General features: G+C 48.6%; 1 pseudogene across 1 annotated transcript in view; it reads left to right on the top strand.

The window, feature by feature from the left end:
* Nucleotides 1–23,064, top strand: part of LOC140895992 (uncharacterized) — a 39,649-nt pseudogene extending 16,585 nt beyond the window's left edge. Inside the window, exons 3-6 of the transcript XR_013636461.1 lie at nucleotides 78–2,419; nucleotides 11,065–11,268; nucleotides 18,949–19,062; nucleotides 19,563–23,064. The product of XR_013636461.1 is annotated as an uncharacterized LOC140895992 (transcript). The remainder of the gene's footprint in view (nucleotides 1–77; nucleotides 2,420–11,064; nucleotides 11,269–18,948; nucleotides 19,063–19,562) is intronic.
* The last annotated feature ends 547 nt before the right edge of the window (nucleotides 23,065–23,611 follow it).

Below are 23,611 nucleotides of genomic sequence, written 5' to 3'. Positions count from 1 at the left end.
TTCCTGTTCCCCTTTCTGAGGTTCCCTCTCTCCTGGCACAGGGACTGACTCTTGTCTGGGTTCTCTCTCTGTCCCAGCAGGTGATGGGACGGTGAGTGGGAACGAGGAGGAGAATCCTCAGCTGAAAGATCCTGATCCAGAGGAACCACATGGGATGGTATCGGGAAGAGATGAAGGGAACGTTTCCCAGAGTCCCAAGCAGGGAGAAGCCCGTGAGAGTCAGAGCCGCACAGAGAGTCAGCAGGGAAACCACTCAGAGGAGACACTGGTTAAATCCACTCACAGCAGAAGAGGAGAGAAGAAAGTCAAGGAAACTATTCAACAGAGAATCCCCACTGGAGAGAGACCCCACGTGTGCAGTGACTGTGGGAAAAGCTTCCGGTACAGATCAGAGCTTATTAGACATCAGAGAATCCACACATGTGAAAGCCCTTACAAGTGTCCAGACTGTGGGAAAAGCTACAGACACAGGTCAACCCTTAGTGGGCATCGTACGCTGCACACAGGAGAGAAGCCCTATAACTGCCCTGACTGTGGGAAGAGCTTTGGTCAGCGCTCACTCCTTATTAAACATCAGAGACTCCACAGAGGGGAGAAACCCTACAAATGCTATGAGTGTGGGAAAAGCTTCAGTCGGAACTCAAACCTCCTATCACATCACAGAACGCACACAGGAGAGAAACCCTATAACTGCCCTGACTGTGGGAAAAGCTACAGATACTGGTCAACCCTTTTCAAGCATCAGAGAATCCACACAGGAGAGAAGCCCTATAACTGCCCTGACTGTGGGAAAAGCTTTGGTCAGCGCTCAGCCCTTATTAAACACCAGAGACTCCACAAAGGGGAGAAACCCTACAAATGCAATGAGTGTGGGAAAAACATTAGTCGGAAACACCTTCGATCACATCAGAGAATCCACACAGGAGAGAAGCCCTATAACTGCGCTGAGTGTGGGAAAAGCTTCAGGAACAGCTCAATCCTTATTCTCCATCACAGAATCCACACGGGAGAGAGACCTTATGAATGTAGTGAGTGCAGGAAAAGCTTCCGTCAGAAGAACGCCCTTCTATCACATCAGAGAACCCACACAGGAGAGAGACCCTATGAATGTCTTGAGTGCGAAAAAAGCTTTAGGAACAAGGCACACCTTATTAGACATCAGAGAACCCACACAACAGAGCGACCCTATGAATGCCTGGAGTGTGGGAAAAGCTTCCGTGAGAATTCACAATTTCTATCACATCAGAGAATCCACACAGGAGAGAGACCCTATATCTGCCCTGACTGTGGGAAAAACTTCAGGCAGAACTCACATCTGCTATTACATCAGAGAATCCACACAGGAGAGAAACCCTATAACAGCTCTGGCTGTGGGAAAAGCTTTGGTCAGCGCTCACCCGTTTTTGAACATCAGGGACTCTACATGGGAGAGAAACCCTACAAATGCAGTGAGTGTGGGAAAAGCTTCACTCGGAAGTATTCCCTTCTCTTACATCAGAGAACCCACACAGGAGAGAGACCCTATAACTGCCTTCTCTGCGGGAAAAGTTTCTATGAGAGAACAGCCCTTATTCAACATCAGAGAATCCACACGGGAGAGAAACCCTACAAATGCAATGAGTGTGGGAAAAGCTTCTGTCGGAACACATACCTCCTATCACATCAGAGAATCCACACAAGGGAGAAACTCTATAACTGCTCTGACTGTGGGAAAAGCTTCAATCAGAGCTCAGCTCTTATTGAACATCAGAGACTCCACATGGGAGAGAAACCCTACAAATGCAGTGGGTGTGGGAAAAGCTTCACTCGGAAATATTCCCTTCTCTTACATCAGAGAACCCACACGGAGGAGAGACCCTCTAACTGCCCTGTCTGCGGGAAAAGTTTCTATGAGAGAGCAGCTCTTATTCAACATCAGAGACTCCACATGGGAGAGAAACCCTAGAAATGCAATGAGTGTGGGAAAAGCTTCCATCAGAACGCACACCTCGTATCACATTAGAGAATCCACACGGGAGAAACCCTATAATTGCCCTATCTGTGGGAAAAGCTTCAGCCAGAGCTCACACCTCCAATTACATCAGAGAATCCACACAGGAGAGAGGCCCTTTAACTGCCATGACTGCGGAAAACCTTCAGTCACAGGTCAGCCTTTGTTTCTCTCTGGATAATCCACACAGGGAAGAAACTCTCTTTTAATGTCCAGAATATGGGAAAAGCTTCACTGTGAGCTCAGCCCTTACTACACATCAGAGACTTCACAGTGGAGAAAGACCCAATGAATGTATTGACTGTGGGAAAAGCTTCAGTCAGATCTCACACATTCAACCACATGACACAACACACATGAGAGACAGACCCTACAAGTACCCTGGTTGTGGGAAATGCCTTATGTCACAGCTCAAACCTCAGAACACATAAGAGAATCCACAGGCAACACAAACCCAAGAAGCATCCTGGCTTGCAGTGGGCCAAATAAACAACACTTTTGCCAATTCCCGCAAATCTCAGAGGGTCAGACAAGATGTGGCTGGAGTGGCCATGTAACGAGGACACGGCATAATTATTAAAGCAGAAAATGAAATCACTTGCCTGGAGCAGAGCTGTTTAGAACTGGGGGAGCTTTAGGTTGGATATTTGGAAAAACTCTTTCACTAGGAGGGTGGTGAAGCACTGGAATGGGTTACCTAGGGAAGTGGTGGAATCTGCATACATCCGATGAAGTGAGCTGTAGCTCACAAAAGCTTGTGCTCAAATAAATTTGTTAGTCTCTAAGGTGTCACAAGTCCTCCTTTTGCATTCTTAGAGGTTTTTAAGGCCCGGCTTGACAAAACCCTGGCTGGGATGATTTAGTTGGGGATTGGTCCTGCTTTGAGCAAGGGGTTGGACTAGATCAGGGGTTCTCAAACTGGGGGTCGGGACCCTTCAGGGGGTCACAAGGTTATTATCTGGGGGGTCACAAGCTGCCAGCCTCCACCCCAAACCCCGCATCGCCTCCAGCATTTATAATGTTGTTAAATATATAAAAAAGTTTTTAATTTATAAGGGGGGGTCGCACTCAGAGGCTTGCTATGTGAAAGGGATCACCAGTACAAAAGTTTGAGAACCACTGGACTAGATGACCTCCTGAGGTCCCTTCCAACCCTGATAGTCTATGATTCCATGATAAGAGTCTGAGATAAGTCTTCCACGTTGTGATGGGATCTGAGTATAATTTTCAACCAGTTTTCATTGAGGTTCTCCATTGATGTTTGGTTTTATATACCTAAACTCAACCTTATGTTATGTGCTCTGACTTCTCATTAAGTGTTGATAGTACTGTAGGCTGGGATCCGCCAAGGGACTTAGGTGCTGTGACACTCAGCAATGCCAAGACTAAATTTTTAGGCACCTAGAAAATCACAGGAACAACACTGGAGCAATGAAGCCTGATTTCGGGGCACTGGCTCCCTGTACAATGAATGAAGAGAGGTATGATTGACAAAAGACAGCAGACTAGGCAGGGCACTGCCTAAGCTAATCAATGGGAGATTGGCACACAGCTCTCTGGCTATGGTCCCGCTAATATTTTGCATCCATTTGTGGAATGAATTTTGTTATGTGCACTGAGGTATGTGTGGATGTGTGCCACCAGTAGAAACAAAAAACCTAGCTATAATCTATCTTTTTAAAAAGTTACCATAGGATAATTACTTCAGCCAGGACAGGTTGGGCATTTTAGAACTCACTACTCAAAGAATTAAATTGAAGTGTAAGAGAGAAATAAAAGTATGAAATGCATAGACCAGTCAAAGAACTAAAACAACAGCACTTTGAAAGAATAAAATTGCAGAGAATAAATGTGCATTGCGGGAAGTACCAAGAAGTAACACCCAAAACAATAATACAAGTATGTGTTGGGAGGTGAGTGTGAAAGAGACTGTGTGTGTGTGAGAGAGAAAGACACTGTGTGTGTGTGTGTGTGAGAGAGAGAGAGAGAGCGACAGAGAGAGACACTCTGTGTGATGTGTGTGTGTGTAAGACACACTGTGTGTGAGAGAGAGATTGTGTGTGACTGTGTGTGAGTAAGACACTGTGTGTGAGAGAGAGACTGTGTGTGTGTGAGAGAGGGGGGGGAGGCAGGGACATTGTGTGTGTGTGAGAGAGAGAGACACTCTGTGGGTGTGTCAGAGAGAGAGGGGGGAGGCAGGGACGTGTGTGTGTGAGAGAGAAAGAGACACTGTGTGTGAGAGGGAGAGACACTGTGTGTGTCTGTGTGTGTGTGCAGGCATGTGTGTGCGTGCAGGGGGAGGGTATGAGAGATGCCCTGCCCCTTTAAGTAGATCGGCACTTACCAGTCTGAAGGCTGCTTGTTCAGACACAACAGCAGCCACCAGCAGCTCCCTTCCACGTGCCCCCCCACCCCGCTCTGCGGAGATGGGATACATGAGCAGGGGGAGGGGAACACCCTGACATCAGCACCCCCACCTTCCTCCCCGGTCTGCGCAGCAAACAGGATGCTCCTGGGACCGGCTGGCCCCGGGCTCCAAGGCAGAGCGGGCTGGTAGCTGACTGACTGCTGGGGGGCTGCGCAGCAAGGAGGGAACACGGGTGTGTGCTAACCCTCCCGCTCTTGGCTGCCGGAACCTATCTCCTTTTGGGATTGACAAAGCGGGAAAGGTGGATGCTCCTCTGCCACGGGGCCTGGTCCAGGCGGTGGGTTCAGACGCCAACTAAGTCTGCACAAAACAGTGAGGAAAAATCTCCTAAGAACATCACCGGACGAAGTTCCAGGGTTTGAATCGGGCAACGTTGTGACTAAAAGTGAGGTGGTGCCAATTTCAACTGCCACGTTTGGATTCCCAACAGCCAGAGTTTCTGCTCCCACCTTGTCTGAGTGGTGCTCAGCTCACTAGAGCGGGCTTCCTAAATTGATCTTACTGCCTAAACGAGCTGCCCTTCAAATCTTTGGTTTGTGGAAATCCATTGCTTGGGGGCTAATTTTCTGTTGTTGCCTTGTTTCAACTCAATTTCTAACTTTAAGAGCTACTGAGAGCTGGCAACTCTGTCAATCAGTCTGTTACACACACACCCGCCCGGTGCTGCCTTTGCATGTGTGAGACAGCATTACCTGCTGGTGAGAGAAACATCCTGACATCTCTCTCCCTTGGCACGCCACTCCGCATGTGTGAGCGAGAACAGCCATCTTCTGAGGCTCACTTCAACCTTTGTGTTGGGTGAATACTTCTACATTACTTTCAGCGCCGTTGTGTGTTTCTAACTACAGAGTTGTCCTACTTTATACTCCACGCTAGCCCCATTCCTGTCCTGGGGTGGGAATTTCATTGGTTTCTATTTTACCTTTGCCTATTTTAAATAACAAAAGCAGGGTACTCTGAGGTAGTTCTCTTTCTGTATTTGAGCAACAGAGTGTTCAGCTGTTGATGTATGGCATTGCCTTTAATAAAAAATAAACAGTGTAATAATGGCCGTGTTAGCTTTTGTGTGCTTGGCCCTCCTTTCAATTGTATTACCTTAGCCAAAATATCCAGTTTCCTCTAACTTGGTTTTTAGTTCAAAAGTTGTAATACCAAGTTGCATTAGAGTTGCTCTAATCTAATCACGTCATTGAGCTTATTCTTGGTTACCGGAAACTGTTTATTCGTAAAGGTCCGCTGTTGAATTATTTTCATAATGCTGAACTAGTGGTTCATCTTAATTAGCATAATACAACCTGTCGGTGCTGTTAGGGGACACTCATGGATCACACACAGTTTTTTGAATGTTAAACCCAATTTTATACCACTCGTCCATTCAGTGTAGCTAACCAACCTTCTTTTCATTTACATGGTATTTTAGAATGTCATGTTTAGTTAGGGGGTTAAGTTTTGCTACATTGTATCACTTGTTTTATTTACCTTTTTTATCTGTTGTATCTTGTTTGCATACATCTTGTTGATTTAATTGATTACGGGTTTCTTAATTGACAAACCAGTTGATTACTGAAATAAACATTTCTCTACTTCAAATCCAAGTTCAATTGTTTATTTTTGGACTTCCCTTAATGCACAGGAAAAAGAATCCTTGGTAAACGTTTGTGGTTACCTCCTTAATGCATTAATAACCATAATCAGTAATTCCATGTTTTCATTTGCTTTCCTTGAACCACTCAGATAAGAAGCAATTACTTAATAATTCCACCTAATTCTTGAATCTCCTAATTATCAGTTTTGATAATTGTATCATTCTGTTTGTAAATTTACTTTGAATATCATCCGGTGTTCAACCCCTTTGTACCTCATACTCCTGTCATTCTGGGAAACCGTCTGCATCCCTGGCTTATGAATCATTGTCCTGGGCACTGGGACAGGAGAAAGGAGCTGCTTAACTCTACTCTGAGTCAATGCAGATTTGCACTGAAATGGGCATTTGGAAGGCTGAAAGGAAGGAGGAGGAGCCTCCTGTGATGCTGCTCCCCATATTTTTCATAGTAAAATTATGATATAATTGTGTCATAATCATAACATATTTTATGCAAGCCGGGTCATGTTGAGGTAGCATCACAAAGGTTATGATTTACTGAATATGATTATCCTCTTTGTACACATGTATCTGTGATGGGTTGGATCACAGAGACCCCCTTGGGGACTGCCACCTGATGTGTTGAGACTACCTCTGAGCCTGTTTTCCCTGTGTAGCTCGGGATTTCAGAACCCTGCCTTGTCTGAGCCAGACACTCTACAAACCCAGACCCAGGTCTGAACCACATCCCTGAAAAGCTGCAGGCTTAACTGAAAACAGCTTAAGAAGTGTTCCTGTCTCCAACACTCAGATGCCCAGCTCCCAGTGGGGTCCAAACCCCAAATAAATCCGTTTTACCCTGTATAAAGCTTGTACAGCGTAAACTCATAAATTGTTTGCCCTCTATAACACTGATAGAGAGGTATGCACAGCTGTTTGCCTGCCCCCCTCCCCAGGTATTAATACATACTCTGGGTTAATTAATAAGTAAAAAGTGATTTTATTAAATACAAAACATAGGATTTAAGTGGTTCCAAGTAATAACAGACAGAACAAAGTGAATTACCAAGCAAAATAAAATAAAACATGCACGTCTATGCCTAATACAGTAAGAAAGTGATTACAGATGAAATCTCACTCTCGAAGATGTTCCAGTAAGCTTCTTTTACAGACTAGCCTCCTTCTAGTCTGGGTCTAGCAATCACTCTCACCCCTGTGGTTACTGTCCTTTGTTCCAGTCTCTTTCAGGTAACCTTTGGGGGCGGAGAGGCTATCTCTTGAGCCAGCTGAAGACAAAATGGAGGGGTCTCCCAGGGGCTTAAATAGACTTTCTCTTGTGAGTGGAGACCTCCTCCTCTCTCCTATCCGGAATTCAGCTCCAAGATGGAGTTTTGGAGTCACCTGGGCAAGTCACATGTCTATGCATGACTGAATTCCTTACCAGCCAGGCCACATTCCTGGGAAAGCCCAGATGTGGACTGGTGTCTCCAAGTTCATTGCTGGCTTAAGTGTTTCTTGATTGGGCACTTACTGAGAATAGTCTTTTCTCAGGAAGCTGACCAACTGTTTCACTGAGGCTACTTAAAATTAAACAAGTACACAGTCAATATTCATAACTTCAAATAAAAAATTACACATGCATACAAATAGGATGAATAGATTCAGTAGATCATAATGACAGGTTTCAGAGTAGCAGCCGTGTTAGTCTGTATTCGCAAAAAAGAAAAGGAGTACTTGTGGCACCTTACAGACTAACCAATTTATTTGAGCATAAGCCTTCGTGAGCTACAGCATCCAATGAAGTGAGCTGTAGCTCACAAAAGCTTATGCTCGAATAAATTGGTTAGTCTCTAAGGTGCCACAAGTACTCCTTTTCTTTTTAATAGATCATAACCTAACCCAACATGGCAGTGCCCAGCAATCTCTAGAAGCAGGGACATGTGCAGGAATTTAAATTTTACTGCTTTGGGGTGGGGCACATTGGCGAGGGATGTGAAACTCCTCTGGGGAGGGGGAGAGCAAACTGCTCCAGCAATGGGGCCTGGCGAGGGGCACAAAACTCCGCAGGCTCCTGGGCTGTGGCAGGGAGAGTGCGAGAGCTCCTCTCTCCTGGGGCTGTGCCAGGGACAGCGAACTTTCCCAGCCCCGGGGCCGCAGTGGGCAGAGGGAACTCCTCTGGCTCCTGGGCTGCAAAGGGGGGATTGAACCTGGCTCATCCAGGTCCAGGCTGAGCTCTCTAACCCAGAAGAGCTACACGGTGGGCACCACCTTTGCCTCCGCCGGCCACTGGGTGTGGGGTGAGGAGACTCCGAACTTGTTCTCACAAGGAACAGCTGAGGCACCAGGGCCACCTGGCTCCAGGAGAAGGGTTCCTGGCTTGTCATCACAAAATGCGGTGTGCATCCCATTCTTAGGTGCCTTCCTCTCCCTGCTCATTGCACACTCAGCCTGAGCATCACAACGCCTCAGGCCCTGATAGCCACCCCGCCCACACCACGCTCCGCAGCCCCCACCCCTGGCCTGCCCCGCCCCACACAGCTACGCCTCCTCCCAACCCCATCCTGCCCACACCACGCTCCACAGCCCCCACCCTGGCCTGCCTATGCCAGCTATGCCTCCTCCCCACCCTGCCTGCCCTACACTCCACAGCCCCCACCCCTGGCCTGCCCATGCCAGCTATGCCTCCTTGTCTCCCCGCCCACCCCACTCTCCGCAGCCCCCACCCCTGGCCTGCCCACACCAGCTATGCCTCCACCGCACCCTGCACGCCCCACACTCCACAGCCCCCACCCCTGGCCTGTCCACGCCAGCTACGCCTCCTCCCCTCCCCGCCCACCCCACTCTCCGCAGCCCCCACCCCTGGCCTACCCATGCCAGCTATGCCTCCACCCCACCCTGCACACCCCACACTCCACAGCCCCCACCCCTGGCCTGTCCACGCCAGCTACGCCTCCTCCCCTCCCCGCCCACCCCACTCTCCGCAGCCCCCACCCCTGGCCTACCCATGCCAGCTATGCCTCCACCGCACCCTGCCCACCCCACTCTCCGCAGCCCCCACCCCTGGCCTACCCATGCCAGCTATGCCTCCTCCCCTCCCTGCCCACCCCACTCTCCGCAGCCCCCACCCCTGGCCTACCCACACCAGCTATGCCTCCACCCCACCCTGCACACCCCACACTCCACAGCCCCCACCCCTGGCCTGCCCACACCAGCTATGCCTCCACCCCTCCCCGCCCACCCCACTCTCCGCAGCCCCCACCCCTGGCCTGCCCACACCAGCTATGCCTCCACCCCTCCCCGCCCACCCCACTCTCCGCAGCCCTGGCCTACCCATGCCAGCTATGCCTCCTCCCCTCCCTGCCCACCCCACTCTCCGCAGCCCCCACCCCTGGCCTACCCACACCAGCTACGCCTCCTCCCCTCCCCGCCCCAAACACCCCCCCAGCGAATCCTGCCCCCCCTTCCGCGGCCTGCGGCGCCGGGGCTGAGCTCCAGGGCGTGACACCGGCCCAGGCCGCTGCTGCCTCTGTGTGAGAGCCGGCCCCCCTCGGGCTCTGCCTGCCCCCCAGCCCCTGCCCCCTGAACCCCCTCCAACAGTCACTGCCCGGGGGGCAAGGGAGAGGAAAAGCCTGGTCCTGCCTCTGCCCGGTGCCCGCTGCTGGGGGACGCGCTGCCCACAGGTCACTGGGGACTGGGGGTCTGCTAGGGGTCGGGGGGGTTCGGGACTCCTCATAGGTCGGGGGGGTGTCCGGGGGGTCCACTAGTGGTCGGGGGAGTCCCCACAGGTCAGGGGGTCGGAGAGGGGCTAGGAGTCGGGGGGGTCCGGGGGTCTGCTAGGGGTCTGCTAGGGGTTGGGGGGGTGTCCGGGGGCTCCGCTAGGAGTCAGGGGGGGTCCAGGGGGTCTGCTAGGTGTCTGCTAGGGGTCGGGGGGGTCCGGGAGTCTGCTGGGGTCCACTAGGGGTCGGGAGGGTCCGGGGGTCTGCTAGGTGTGGGGGGGTCCGGGGGGTCCACTAGGGGTCGGGGGGTCCGGGGGTCTGCTAGGGGTCCGCTAGGGGTCGGAGGGGGTCCAGGGGTCCCCACAGCGGGTCCTTGGCCCTGCTCCGCCGTCAGCTCCGGGCAGCGTCTGTCTGCAGGGCCGACGGCTCGGAGCCGATATGGCCCTGCCCGGGTCACTGGCAGGCTGCTCCCGGCGACTGGTCTCGGAGGCTGGGGGGACACACGGCTCGCCCCTGTTTGGAAAGCATCCTGGGAGGAAGGGAGAGAAATGACCCTTTAATACTTCGAAAATGATCCAGTTTTGAAGAGCTCCAGCCTCCTTGGGCTGCGCGTCTGATAGAGAGATCCCAGGGAGCCCCTCTCCTCTCTGTAGTCCAGTCAAACTCTGTTTCCGAGGGTACCCAGCCTGGTTCTTTGCCAGTCAATCACACTTATTTACTGACTTAAGTGCCAGCCTGGCAAATATTGACACACATGGTGTGTGTGAACATGAGTGGCCCCCTGCCCTTCACTCCCTGTAGATAACGGTGAGGATTTAAAACGGCCTTAGTTGATTTTGGGGTGCTGGGAGGGGCTGTGTCTGTGCTGTGTTACAGAACCATGTCCTTACATACCGGAGCCTATATAGGGTGACCAGATGTCCCGATTTGTTAGGGACAGTCCCACTATTTGGGGCTTTTTTCTTATATGGGAGCCTATTACCCCCCACCCCCTGTCCCGATTCTCACACTTTCTATCCCGTCACCCTAAGCCCATAGCTAATGTTCTCGATCTGTATTCAGGTAGCTGAATAAATGCTCTGACTGGCAGCCGTGCTGGGCACCTGACGATAACCGTCATGTCTCAGGCTCGGCACGTTTCAAACTCAGGCCACTTATTGAGAGAACTGAGCGTGGCTCTAAGAACCGAACATTAGGTTGCTGTTTTTGAAAACTCGGGTCAAGCCTTTCACCAGTATGGCAGAGTCTAGAATGTCTGTCTGTAGGGGACAAACCCAGGAAGAAATGGGATATAAAATGGACTAAAAGCCCTTCTGAAACATCCTCAATTGCCTTCTCATCCTGCCAGGCTGCAAAATAACATCCACATTGTGCTACAGATCTGCCCATCCTTCCAAGGGACGGGGAAGAGAAATGGCTTCCCTGGAGCCCGTGACGTTTGAGGAGGTGGCTGAGTATTTCTCCAAGGAGGAATGGGCCCTGCTGGACCCCACTCAGACAGCCCTCTACAAGGACATCATGCAGGAGAGTTATGAGATTGTGACCTGGCGGGGTAAGGATTCCTGTCCCCTCAGGTATTAGAAGTTGGGTGGTCTTCGAAGCAAAGGGGTCAGATTCTGTGCAGTTTTCTTAACTAGTCCCCCAGATTTCAGAGGGATCAGATCTTGTGTGCAAGAGACTGTCCCATCCACATCCCCTCCCATGTGACAGGCAATTCAGGCACATAAAAACCGAGGCTGGTTCCACCATTCTGTGGGTCTTCCGGCCCCTCAGCCATCTCAGCCATTGGACCAATGTCTTGTGACTTAGCTCTGCCTAAGTCCTCACTGGCCAGATTTTCAAATGTGCTTCATCTCCATTTGCACATCTTCTGTCTCTGCCAGCTGTGTTAGTGTGAAGCCCCAGATGTTCTCAGCTCTCTTTCACCAGCCCAGATGGGCATGGACCATAGTCACGGGACAGGATCCAGTTACCATTAGCGTCTCCAGGGACACCTCTTGTGCCCATGTGCTGAATTCTTGGAAGGAAGGTGGTCTTCCTGGTGTCCTTGCCTGGCCGTGACTGATCTCTGCGAAAGGGTTCCTTGCAGGGAGAGGGGCTCGGTGCTGAGTGAGGGTTCATGAAGTAGCCTGCTGAGACAACGAAGGCCTTACCTGCAACTGGAAGGCTTTCCTCTGTCTGCCTGTAACACAATAGTTATTGAATGCTGCGTCGAATCAGTTCCAAAATTCCAGGCAACATTCTAGGCAGCCATGGCCAGAACTCTATCCATCGTGGGGGGAAATGCAAAAATGGAAGTCAAGGAAAGGGGGATCAGATGCAGCCCCTGCCATCTGTTTAGCACAGCCACAGTTTCAGGCACCTCTTCGACTATCTATAGCTCATCCCATCCTGGCCCATCCTCCCAGGAGAGTTTGAGAGCAGAAACGCTTCAACAGGAGAGACTGAAGGAGACCCGCATCAGATTATCCCACAGACAGAGCGGCGGGCTTCCCACTGCCCAGGGGAATATCCTAACCACGGGACTAAAAGTTGGGAGGGAGTTCTCCCTCCTCCCTGTTGTATGGAAGTTTGTCTATAGCGATGCAGTCCGGTAGGTGAGCTCTGGGGACTCTTGCCAAATTGGGTCCCACAGGCAAGTCAGGCAGAGGCACGCCTGTCTTCCACATCTGTAATGGTGCTGGAACTCTGTCTAGAGTGGGGGTTCTGTGCCCCCCCTTACCCCATCTGCACTACCCACCCCCATGGGAGCAGGGCCACGGCTCCGGGAGGGGATAGGGGTAAGGGGGCCGAGGCTGGCGTAAAACCTGAGGGTGCTGCAGCACCCCCCATGCCCCTAGTTCCTGTGCCCATGCCCACCTGGAGACCTGGCGAGAGAGGCCCTGCATGTGCTCAGAGGTGCCGAGAGAATGTTTACTGCAAAAATTAGGTGCCGCTTGAGTTTCAGGGCCTACGGGGTTCGGCAGCCGCTGAGCAGGGATTTGGTTGAGCTCAGTGGGGCCCGATTATAGGACTTGGGCACCTAAATCCTTTTGTGAATCTAGCCCTGGGTCTCAGTTTCTCCATTCCCCATCTGTAAAATGGGTAGAATGGCCCCTCCCTACCTCACAAGGGAGGGGTAAGGATAAATACATTAAAGACTGTGAGCGGCTCAGACACTATGGTAATGGTGGAGGCCATGTCAGAACCAGTGGCCGCAGAACAGGGCCCTTATTTCAGTTGGAGACACCAAGTGCTGGTGTAATGAATAGTCTCTTTCCCTCCTGCGGCAGCAGCCGTGGCAATGGGTTACAAGAATTCCTAGCGCCAAAGTCTCCCTCTCTGCTGGGGCTCCCCATCGTCAATGCTCCAGTTTGCCCCATCCCTGCCGGAGCTGTTGCAGGTGCCCAGGACTGTGGAGGTCTGTGTGGAGGATGGCAAGCGAGTGTCATGCTTGGCTAATCTTTCTGCTCCTTGTCCTCTTGGCGGGGTAGAGTTTTTATTCAGCGAGTGCTGGTGTTCTGTGTTGCATAGTGTAGCTCAAATGGATGCAGAGGGGCAGTTCTGGTGTTTCTGAGATCCATGTCCAGTCCAGGGTGTGGCTGGCTACACGTGTGGGACTGGAGGCGTCCTGTGAGAATAGGAGCTGGAAAATCTAATGGAAGGTTTTTTTGCTGCTGTGTCTGTGGAATTATTTGTGTGGATGTCCAAGTCCCCCAACACCATGAGCCTGGTTCATCACCATGTCAGACAGCATCTCTGTCCATGGCTCTGGGACCCTTTGGGAAAGCAGTGACTCTGAAGAGAACCAAAAGGTCATGGTGGAAACATAGCTTCCAGTTCAATGCTGTAGCAAAGACGGCTAGTAATGATTCTAGGATAGATTAGCAGGGGAATAGGAAATAGGAATAACGAGGTGATATTACCTCTTTAAATGGGATTGGTTAGACCATTGATGGGTGCTGTGTCTAGTTCTGGTGTTCACACTGAAAAAAGGATGTTGTCAAATTAGCGCAGGTTTAGAAAAGAGCTATAAGAATGATTTGTCAACTGGAAAATCTGCTTTAGAGATTCATATTTTATAAGGGCTGAATGGACCGTTGGGATCATCTAGTCTGACCTCCTGTGTAACACAGGCCATAGGAGCTCCCCTGAATTACCCTGTTTAAAATAGAGCACATCTTTTAGCAAAAAAAACCAAAACAAAAACACAACCCAAATCTTGATTTTAAGAATTCCCTGTGATGGAGAATCCGCCATAACCCTTGCTAAGTCTTTCCCAATGGTCAGTTGTCCTCACTGTTCAAACTTTGCAACTTATGTCAAGTCTAAATTTGTCTAGCTTCAACTTCCAGCCATTGGATCTTGTTATACCTTTTTCTGCGAGACCAGAGAGCCCATTATTGTTACATTTCTGTTCCCCATGTAGCCATTCATAGATTGCGGTCAAGTCTCCCCTTCACCTTTTCTTTGATCAACGGGAGAGACTGAGCTCCTAGAGGCTTTCATTATAAGGCCTGTTTTCAATCCTTTTATCACACTCATGTTTCTTCTCTGAACTCCCCCCCCCCCAGAATTTTTCAACAGCCTTATTGAATTGCTGGCACCAGAAATGGACATTGTATTCCAGCAGTGGTTGTATGATTCTAAAGCACAGAGGTAATATGACCTCTCTACTGGTACTCGAGAGTCCCCTGTTTATGCCTCCAAGGTGTGCAGCAGCTACTCCGGCCTCAGTGTCACACACTGGAAGCTCCTGTTCGGCTGGTTATCCACCATAACCCTGACATCTTTTTTCAGAGATATTGCTTCCAAAGAGAGTCTCCCAGCCTATGAGGGTGGCCTGCATTCCTTGTTCCTAGATGTATCATTTTACATTTGGCCATATTGAAGCCCACAGTGTTTTCTTGCACCCATCTCACCAGGCAATCCAAAGGGTTCTGTATGAGTGACCTGTCCACTTCTTTAATTACCATTACACCAGTCTTTGTGTCATCTGTAATCTTATCATTGATGATTTTATGCTTTCTTCCACAGCACTGATAAAAATGTTAAATAGCTTAGGGCCAAGACTGGACCCCACTAGAAACAAACATGCTTGACAATGATTCCATTTACAGCTATGTTTTGAGATTTATCAGTTAGCCAGTTTTTATTTTTCTAAGCTGGGGGCAAGCAAACAATACGTGTTTTATTTTGGCTAAATATAAATGAAAACATCTAGGAACAAAGAATGTCGACCATACTTTCACAAGGACGGGATGGGGGTGGGGGGGACTCTGTCCTGGGAAATGGTGACTCTGGAAAAAAAATGGGGAGTTGTTGTGGATAATCAGCTGAACATGAGCTCCAGTGTGATTTTTGTGTCCAATTGCTAATGCAATCCTTGGATGCATAAACGGGACTCTCAAGTAGGAGCAGAGAGAGTTATTTTACCTCTGGTTTTGGTGCTGGTGGAATACTGTGTCCTGTTCTGACGCCCATAATTGAAGAAGGAAGCTGATAAGCAGGAGAGGGTTCAGAGAAAAGCCACAAGAATTATTAAAGGATTAGAAAACCTGCCTTATAGTAAATGACTCCAGGAGCACAATCTATTTAGCATAACAAAGAGAAGGTTAAGGGGTAACTTGATCACAGTCTAATAAATACCTAGGTGGGGAACAAATATTTAGCAATGGGCTCTTTATCTACCAGAGAAAGGAATAACAAGAAGCAGTGGGCTTAAATTGCAGCAAGGGAGGTTTAGGTTGAACACTAGGAAAAACTTCCTGACTGTCAGGGTGGTGAAGCCCTGGAACAAGTTGCACAGGGAGTTTGTGGAGTCTCCATCATTGGAGGTTTTTAAGAGCAGGTCACACAAGGGATGATCTAGAATCTAGACTGAAGAAAATACTTAGTCCTGCCATGAGTGCAGGGGACCAGGCTAGATGAGCTCTCGAGGTCCCTTCCAGTCCCATGATTCTATTATTTCAATGCCTGGAAGTTGAAGCTAGAAAGATTTAGACTGGAAATAAGGAATACATTTTTAACAGTGTGTAATTAATCTTTGGAACAATTTACCAAGGGTCAGGGTGGGTTCTCCATCTCTGACCATTTTAAAATCAAGATTCAATGTTTTCTTAAGGATCTCTTCTAGGAATTATTTGGGGGAAGTTCTTTTAATGGCTTGTGTTACACAGGTGATCAGACTAGGTGATTACAATGGTCCCTTGTGGCCTTTGACTTTCACTTGTTCTTTTTTGTAATGTCTGTGTAGCACCTTGTGGACAATTTGCCTCATAATAACTCCAAAACAGAGACATTAATGAAACCGTGATCCAGAAATATGGGGCCTATTTTTGCCTTTTCTTTCCTCTGTGTGATGGGTTATATCCTCCCATTATGCTAATCTTTGCAACATTGAAAGAATTGGGCATGTTTAGTCTAGAGAAGAGAAGGCTCCAGGGACACATGATACCAGTCTTCAACTATTTAGAAGGCTGTTGTAAAGAGGATGGTAATCCATTGTTTTTCATGTCCACCAAGGGCAGGACAGGAAGGAATCAACTTAGTCCGCTGCAAGGGAGATTTCAGTTAGATATCAGGAAAAAACTATCTAGACTCTAAGAATAGTTCAGCACTGGGAAAGCCAAGCAGGGAAGTTGTGGAATCCCCGTCATTGGAGGGCTGTAAGAAGAGGCTGAAAAAACTCTTGGCAGGGATGGTTTAGGTTTACTTAATCTTGCCTCAGCCCAGGGGGAAGGGTTTGTTGATTTCTCTGGGTACGACTGCACTAAGACAGGCCTCTCACTCATGGTTAAGCTTAAGCCCCCCTTCCCTGCACACACACCTCACTCTGACATGGTTCAGCAAGCTCCCAGGACCCACAGCCTAGGACCCTGCTACGAAGGTAGGGCAAAGCCCTGTCATCTTGCAGCATATATGCAGCTCGAGATGGAGACCCAAGTGGGAAGGCTGCAGAGTGAAGTACATACACGTTAGCATGGCAACAAGACCCACGTCCGGTACTTGTAAGGCAGGTTTACAGTTCAGTGAGGCTGTTCAAGCATGGGTCCCACAGACCTGTGTTTACAATGCAGCAGTGTAGACATACCCTTGAAGTCCCTTCCAATCTTGCATTTTTATGATTCTGTGGCTTACACCTAAGCTATTACTAATTTGTTCTAACTTTTACTAATGTTTTCTAATCAGTTCTTCTTTATTTGTCAAGATGAGGTTTCGAATTCCCCCATGTTGGATGCCACACATTTTGATATAGGATGTTTTACTCTCCAACCTTTAGAAATTCCGAGGACGGTTTACAGTGCGAGACTTAAGAAGCTCACTATGTTTACCTAAACAAAGAGACAGTAGAGTGGTGACTTGATAGCTTAAAAATACCTACAAGGGGAAGAGAAGAGGGCTTTTCAATCTAGGAAACAACATAGTTTGGGAGCTTAATGTAGTACAATCGTATTCCGTGGGCATGTTCATGATAGAAAGGTAAGGGAAGTGTCATTTGGTTCATAAAAATCTACAGAACCGTAATTTCCATGGTGTCACTCTCTGCAGCTTGGGAGGGGAAACTGACTATCCCTCCAGGCTCCCACTTCCAGGTTCCTCCAGTTAGTGGAAATCTTGATAATACAGTGTCATAGGGAAAGGGTTGAGTTGGGTATCATTCAAAAGCCTTTTCTTCCATGAACATAACGGTACCAAACATGACAAACCTAGAACAATCATGTAGATACCTAATAGAGAAAATGTTTAAAAATCAACTTTTTTAATTTATATTTTAACACAGGGACACATTACTTACATAGAAAAAACCCTGATCGTTGGTAATCCTAGGGAAGTTAGCCTTGACATATGCGACTGAAAACCCTTGTTCATCAAAGTCATCACCATTGTCATTTCCATCTAGGCCGCCACTTCTAGACACGTGGTCACACTGATCCCTGTCTGCACTGCACTCGTACGTCTTTGTGCAAGGCAGGCTGCTGGCCAAACATCTGCAGGACGGAGAGCATCTGGTCTTTGCACGCGAGCATTCCATTAGCTGTAGGATTGATTCAGGAGCGTGAGGTATTTGGCTGGAGTGATCAGTCCATCCTTCAAGACCCATCCATGCCTGGTAGGGGAGGGGAGTTTTGGGTGTGCTTAATGTAGGAATAGCTGGTTGATTTTCTCTGGCCTGTGTGATGCAGGAGGTCAGGCTAAACGACTGTAATGGTCCTTTGGGCCATCGCATGTCTGATTCTAAGTCTTCAGCTTTGTAATTACCCGGATACCCAATTAGTCTTTTCCTTGGGTCCCAGTTACAACAAGCATCCCTCTTCAGTGAAGAACTGAAGCGTGGGCTTAACTTCCAGTAATGTCAATGGGGCTCAAGCCCTGAGCTAGAGTGCTTTGCGCAGGGGGGGCCCCTTGGAGATAATTCAGATGGGATTGGTGAGATTTGTCGGGCGGGGGGCGTCTTCCACATTGGAGCCCGGGGGAGTAGAGGTTGGAGAATAATTGCTCCTCCCGTAGAGTTTCCCTCTCTGGGTCTGTGGTTTGTAGAGCAGACTGGGGGAGTGAGGAGACCCAGAACCAGGCCTACAGTGTCTGCCCCTCTGTGGGAGCAGAGTGGGTCTCCTGGGTGATGGGGAAGGGCCGATTTACCCTTCAGCCCCTACCTCTAGTCCATTGTGACCCCACGGAACTAGGCTCTTCCCTCTCTGTGCTGGACAGGGAACAGGTGTTTAATGATCTTCTTTTCAGGCCCTGGTTGGCGTTTCTTCTGTTTGTTTCTTCACCACTTGTACGGAGAAAGCACCTCAAGGCCCCAGTACAGGATCACAGCCCCGTTGAGGCAGGTGCTGCATGGAGAAATAGGGATAGTCTCCACCCCAAATTGCTCACACTCACAAGTAATAGCTTCCAGTTCTGGCTTGTGTTTTGGAGGGATATGGGGGAGGGGGATGGAGAGAGGAGTTAACTGGCAGTGACAGAAGCTTAGATGCAAACAAGATACCCGGAGAGGGTAGCAGCCCTGCTCAGCTCAGATCCCCAGGGGACTAAGTCAGGGCAACTCCCTAGGCAGAGTGGAGGAAGCCTTGCTCCAGACCAGCACGTCATGGGATCTTGTACCATTTATAGCCCAGTCCCTGCAGGGTGGGGCTGGGGAGAGGAAACACCTCTCTGGGTGGGCTGCTCAGACCCTGGATCTGGAATACTAACAGCCCTGACCGTAATGAACAAGATCAACACTTGATTTCTTGCCCCCCAGCAGGATTTCTAATTTCCAAACCAGATGTGATCTCCCGGCTGGAACGAGAGGAGGAGTCGTGGGTCCATGGTCTCCAGGGTTATGAGGAAAGGAGGATCCCAGGAGACATCCACAGGGGTGAGGAATCAGTGAAACTGGCTCCGCTTTTATATTCTCATGGCAGGCATCCTTAATGGGTTTTCACCAAAGATATCTGACCGCAAAAACCCCTCCTCTCATCCACATACGGAGGAGATGGGGAGGCAAAATCGCTCTCTTCCTCTCCCTCCTCTGGGGAAGGTTTGGAGGGGATTTATCCCTGATTGATCTATGAATTTATTTATCTGCCCAGCGGTTATTCTGGTTTCTTCTGCCTTGTCTCACCCAGGCCAGGTTTGCCCCAGCAAGTGACAGATCCTCACGGGAGACATCAGTCATGGTTTCCCAGTCACCTGGCAGTCGCTCGCTTTTTCTCTGACTCTCTCGATGGGATGTGAAGGCAGAATCAATCCCATCCTTTCTGTCCAGTGGGGAAGGGGTTTTGAGGGGGAACCATTACTAGAGTTTGTACCTTGCTTACCCTTTCCCCCGGCACGGGGACTGACTCCTGTCTGGGTTCTCTCTCTGTCCCAGCAGGTGATGGGATGGTGAGAACGAGGAGGAGAATCCTCAGCTGGAAGATCCTGATCCAGAGGAACCACACAGGACAGTACGGGGAACATCTGAAGGGGGCATCTCCCCAAACCCTGAGGAGGGAGAAAACCGTGAGAGGCCGCGTGGGCCAGAGAGGCAGCAGGGAATCCAGTCAGCAGAGAGATGGGATAAATCCACTCACAGGAGCAAAGGGGTTAGGAAAATCAAAGAAACTGTCCAGGCGCGGATCCCCGCTGGAGACAGACCCTACAAGTGCAGTGCCTGTGGGAAAAGCTTTCACTGGAGATCAGTCCTTATTACTCACCAGAGAATCCACGCTGGCGAGAAGCCCTATAAATGCAGTGACTGTGGGAAAAGCTTCAGGGACAGCTCAGCCCTCACTAAACCCCAGAGAACCCACATGGGGGAGAGACCCTACAAATGCAATGAGTGTGGGATAAGCTTCAGTCACCACTCAGCCCTTGTTACTCACCAGAGAATCCACACAGGAGAGAGACCCTACACGTGTGATGACTGTGGGAAAAGCTTCTGCTGGAGATCATCCCATATCACTCACCAGAGAATCCACACAGGAGAAAAACCTTACAGTTGCCCTGACTGTGAGAAAAGCTTCAGACAGCATGCAAACCTTCTTAAACATTACAGAATCCACACAGGAGAGAAGCCCTGTAAATGCCCCGACTGTGGGAAAAGCTTCACTCAGAGCTCCTGTCTTACTGAACACCAGAGAATGCACACAGGAGAGAAATCCTGCGGATGCCCCAACTGTGGGAAATGCTTCTGTAACAGCTCAACCCTCATTAACTATCAGAGAATCCACTCAGGAAAGAGGCCCTATAAATGCCCCGATTGTGGTAAAAGCTTCACTCAGAGCTCCCGCCTTACTGAACATCAGAGAATGCACACAGGAGAGAGACCCTATAGTTGTCCCGACTGTGGGAAACACTTCTTTGTCAGCTCAACCCTCATTCACCATCAGAGAATCCACACTGGAGAGCGACCCCATAAGTGTCCCGAGTGTGGGAAAAGCTTTGTTCGGCAATCACAACTGGTTATACACCAGAGAATCCACACAGGAGAGAAGCCCTATAAATGCAATGATTGTGGGAAAAACTTCAGTGACAGATCAGATCTCACTAAGCACCAGAGAAAACACACCGGAGAAAAGCCCTTCAAGTGCCCCGATTGTGGGAAAAGCTACTGTTTCCAATCAGACCTCACTAAACATCAGAGAATCCACACAGGAGAGAAACCCTTCAATTGCCCCAAATGTGGGAAAAGCTTCGGTCGGAGATCTGTCCTTATTATACACCAGAGAATCCACACAGGGGAGAGACCTTATGTATGCCCCGAGTGTCGAAAAAGCTTCAGTGACAGATCAGACCTCACTAAGCATTGGAAAAAACACACAGAAGAAAAGCCCTACAAATGCCTTGAGTGCGAGAAAAGCTTTGATTGGCACTCAAATCTTATTATGCACCAGAGAATCCACACAGGGGAGAAACCCTACAACTGCCTGGACTGTGGGAAAAGCTTCAGTCACAGTTCAACCCTCCCTATGCACCAGAGGATCCACACGGACAAGAAGCCCTACAAATGCCCTGGGTGTGGGAAAAACTTCAGGGATCAACTCGGCCTTTATTAGGCATCAGAGAATCCACTTGGAAGAGGAACGCTAGAAATGCCCGTGTCTCCGTATGGACCACGTGAATAACACCTGTGCCAATTCCCAGGAATCGCAGAGGTCAGGCCAGGCTGGAGTGGTGATGTAATTAGGACGTGCCATAGTTATTAAAGCAGAGAATGAAATTGCCTTCCTGGACTAGAGCTGTGCAGAGCAAGAGGCTGAGATAAGATATCCACCTTGTGACTGGATTTGATGATTACTTCTCAAGAAGCTCTGGATATCCTCTGTTCAGTTCCTACATTTAAGTTAATTACCAACAACTGGTCGATTCATTCTCTAATTTAGGGGTGTTCTTGGATTCCTTGCTGACACTAAGATCCCCAACATCCACAAGTAACAGTTTCTATCATCTCCGGTTGGCTAGGAGATGTCTTAGTGGATGAAGACCTGGCCTTCTTCAGTCACACCTTTGTCACTGCATGGCTGGACTACAACAAGGTGATATACCTGGGCATGAACTCATCAGCGCTTAGGAAATTCCAGCTAGCACAGAACACTGCAGCACATCTTCTACCACGGACACATCAGGCCATAGAACATCAAATCAAGTTCAAGATCTCAGTCCTTATCTCCGTGTCCAGGGCCCTGGATAAATAAAACACCATCTACAGCTCTGGGATAAAAACCACGGTCAACTTCTTTCCTCCTTTTGCATAATGGAACTTTCTACGATAAGGGTAAAGCTTGTGTGTGCATGAAACAGAACTTTCTTGGGAGACAGTCCGAGACTGTGGAATGGACTATTCCCCAGGAACTAAGGACCATCACAAACCTCCCCACCTTCTGCTCCCAACACAAGCCACATTTTTGTGACCCTGCCTTCTCTAACACAAATACATAGCATCACTTATATTAAATAAGTCACTGCATTTTTTAAATTTATTAAATATTTTCAATCTTTTTTTCCTATAACAAACAGAAGGAATTCCAGGTGCCAAAATTCAGAACAAGTTTAAAAGTACCGTATGTCAGAAAAGAAAAACGACCAAGACGTTTACGCGTTGTTTGGACTCCCAAGTATTAATCACAGTATTCCCAGCACGCTAGTTTTTATGGCGCATATAAAAATAAATAAATAAAAATTAAAGAAATCAAAATCAAAGAGGAAAAAGGCTGTGGGGGTTGTGGAGAGGAAGAGAAGAAGGGATGGGAAGGAAGAGGGTGATTTATTTCCTATCTTTCATCCAGATTTCCTGGAGGGATCATTAGTCCACAACTTCTAGTAATCTGTCTCAAAGAGAATCAAATTTTCCTGGGGTTCGCTATGTATTGTATGTCATCCTTTCCTTTGCAATCAGATCCGCCAAGCAGCTATACTGGCCTCTATGCCCTGAGGGGGGATTTACTTTTCCAGTGTAGCAAAATGTGATGTCTCAAAACCCATTCCCTTTGGTATAGCCTCCATTTGCTGGATATATGTTCCCTTCTGCAGGTGTCTGCTTTAAGGCTGAGTGAAGCCTCTAGAATCTTGCTAATTCTGGTTTTAATATCATCGCAGAAGCTTGAAACAACAGGATGTGACAAAATTATGTGCACACATTGCTCCTGCACCCCACACCTCCAACACAGATCATCGGGGATAGCTTTAATTTTGTAAATTCTTTGGGGTGGCCGATTCCACGTAAAGATGATTTTTTTTGTTTGTTTATTGAATGGCATGGAATTGGAGATCTAGGATCACTTCTTTCATATTTTGTATTGCTCAATTCCATGATGGGAGTGAGATTTTTTTTGGCAATTCTTCGTTCCATTTTTGCCTTATTGCATGTTAACTTTTGGTGGGTCATTAGGAAGTCAAACGTCATCGCTGCCAATCTGGTGAAATGGTACAACTCTCTACAAAATGTAAGATGTTTGGGAGCTTTGGACAGAACAAGTGCACCTGGGCTGAATTCGAAGGCGAGGAAGTGAGTAATTTGAATTTGTTGCAGTAGGGATAGCAGGCAGCCTGGGCTTGTTCCTCTCAGTAATGAGAACGGTTCTGAAATATAGCTCGTGGTGATCACACGGCAGGAGGGATTAGTGTAGAACAGTTTAATTCAATTAACAAAGTGGTCGCTGAATTTCTTTCTCTTAAGGACCATAAAGATATAATCGCAGGCAACCCTACTTCTTAATGCTACCAAAAGTTTCTTTGAGTGCTGCAATATTATATTGTGTTGACGAGATACAGAAGGTTGTAATTAGCTAGTTATGTAAATACATTGAAGCTAATTTCCAGGAATGTCAATATACCTGATCAACTGAGTATGGAACAAAAGCAATAATAATAAGAGATTATATTTAAAAGTTAATCTGCTGCTTTATATACTGGTGACATGGACAGATAAGCTCACAGTTACTGGG

This window comes from Lepidochelys kempii, chromosome 11, assembly GCF_965140285.1.
Source record: "Lepidochelys kempii isolate rLepKem1 chromosome 11, rLepKem1.hap1, whole genome shotgun sequence".
Lineage (NCBI taxonomy): Eukaryota > Metazoa > Chordata > Testudines > Cheloniidae > Lepidochelys > Lepidochelys kempii.
Note: the sequence above shows the minus strand (reverse complement) of the source record. Positions and strands in the feature narration are given on the sequence as shown.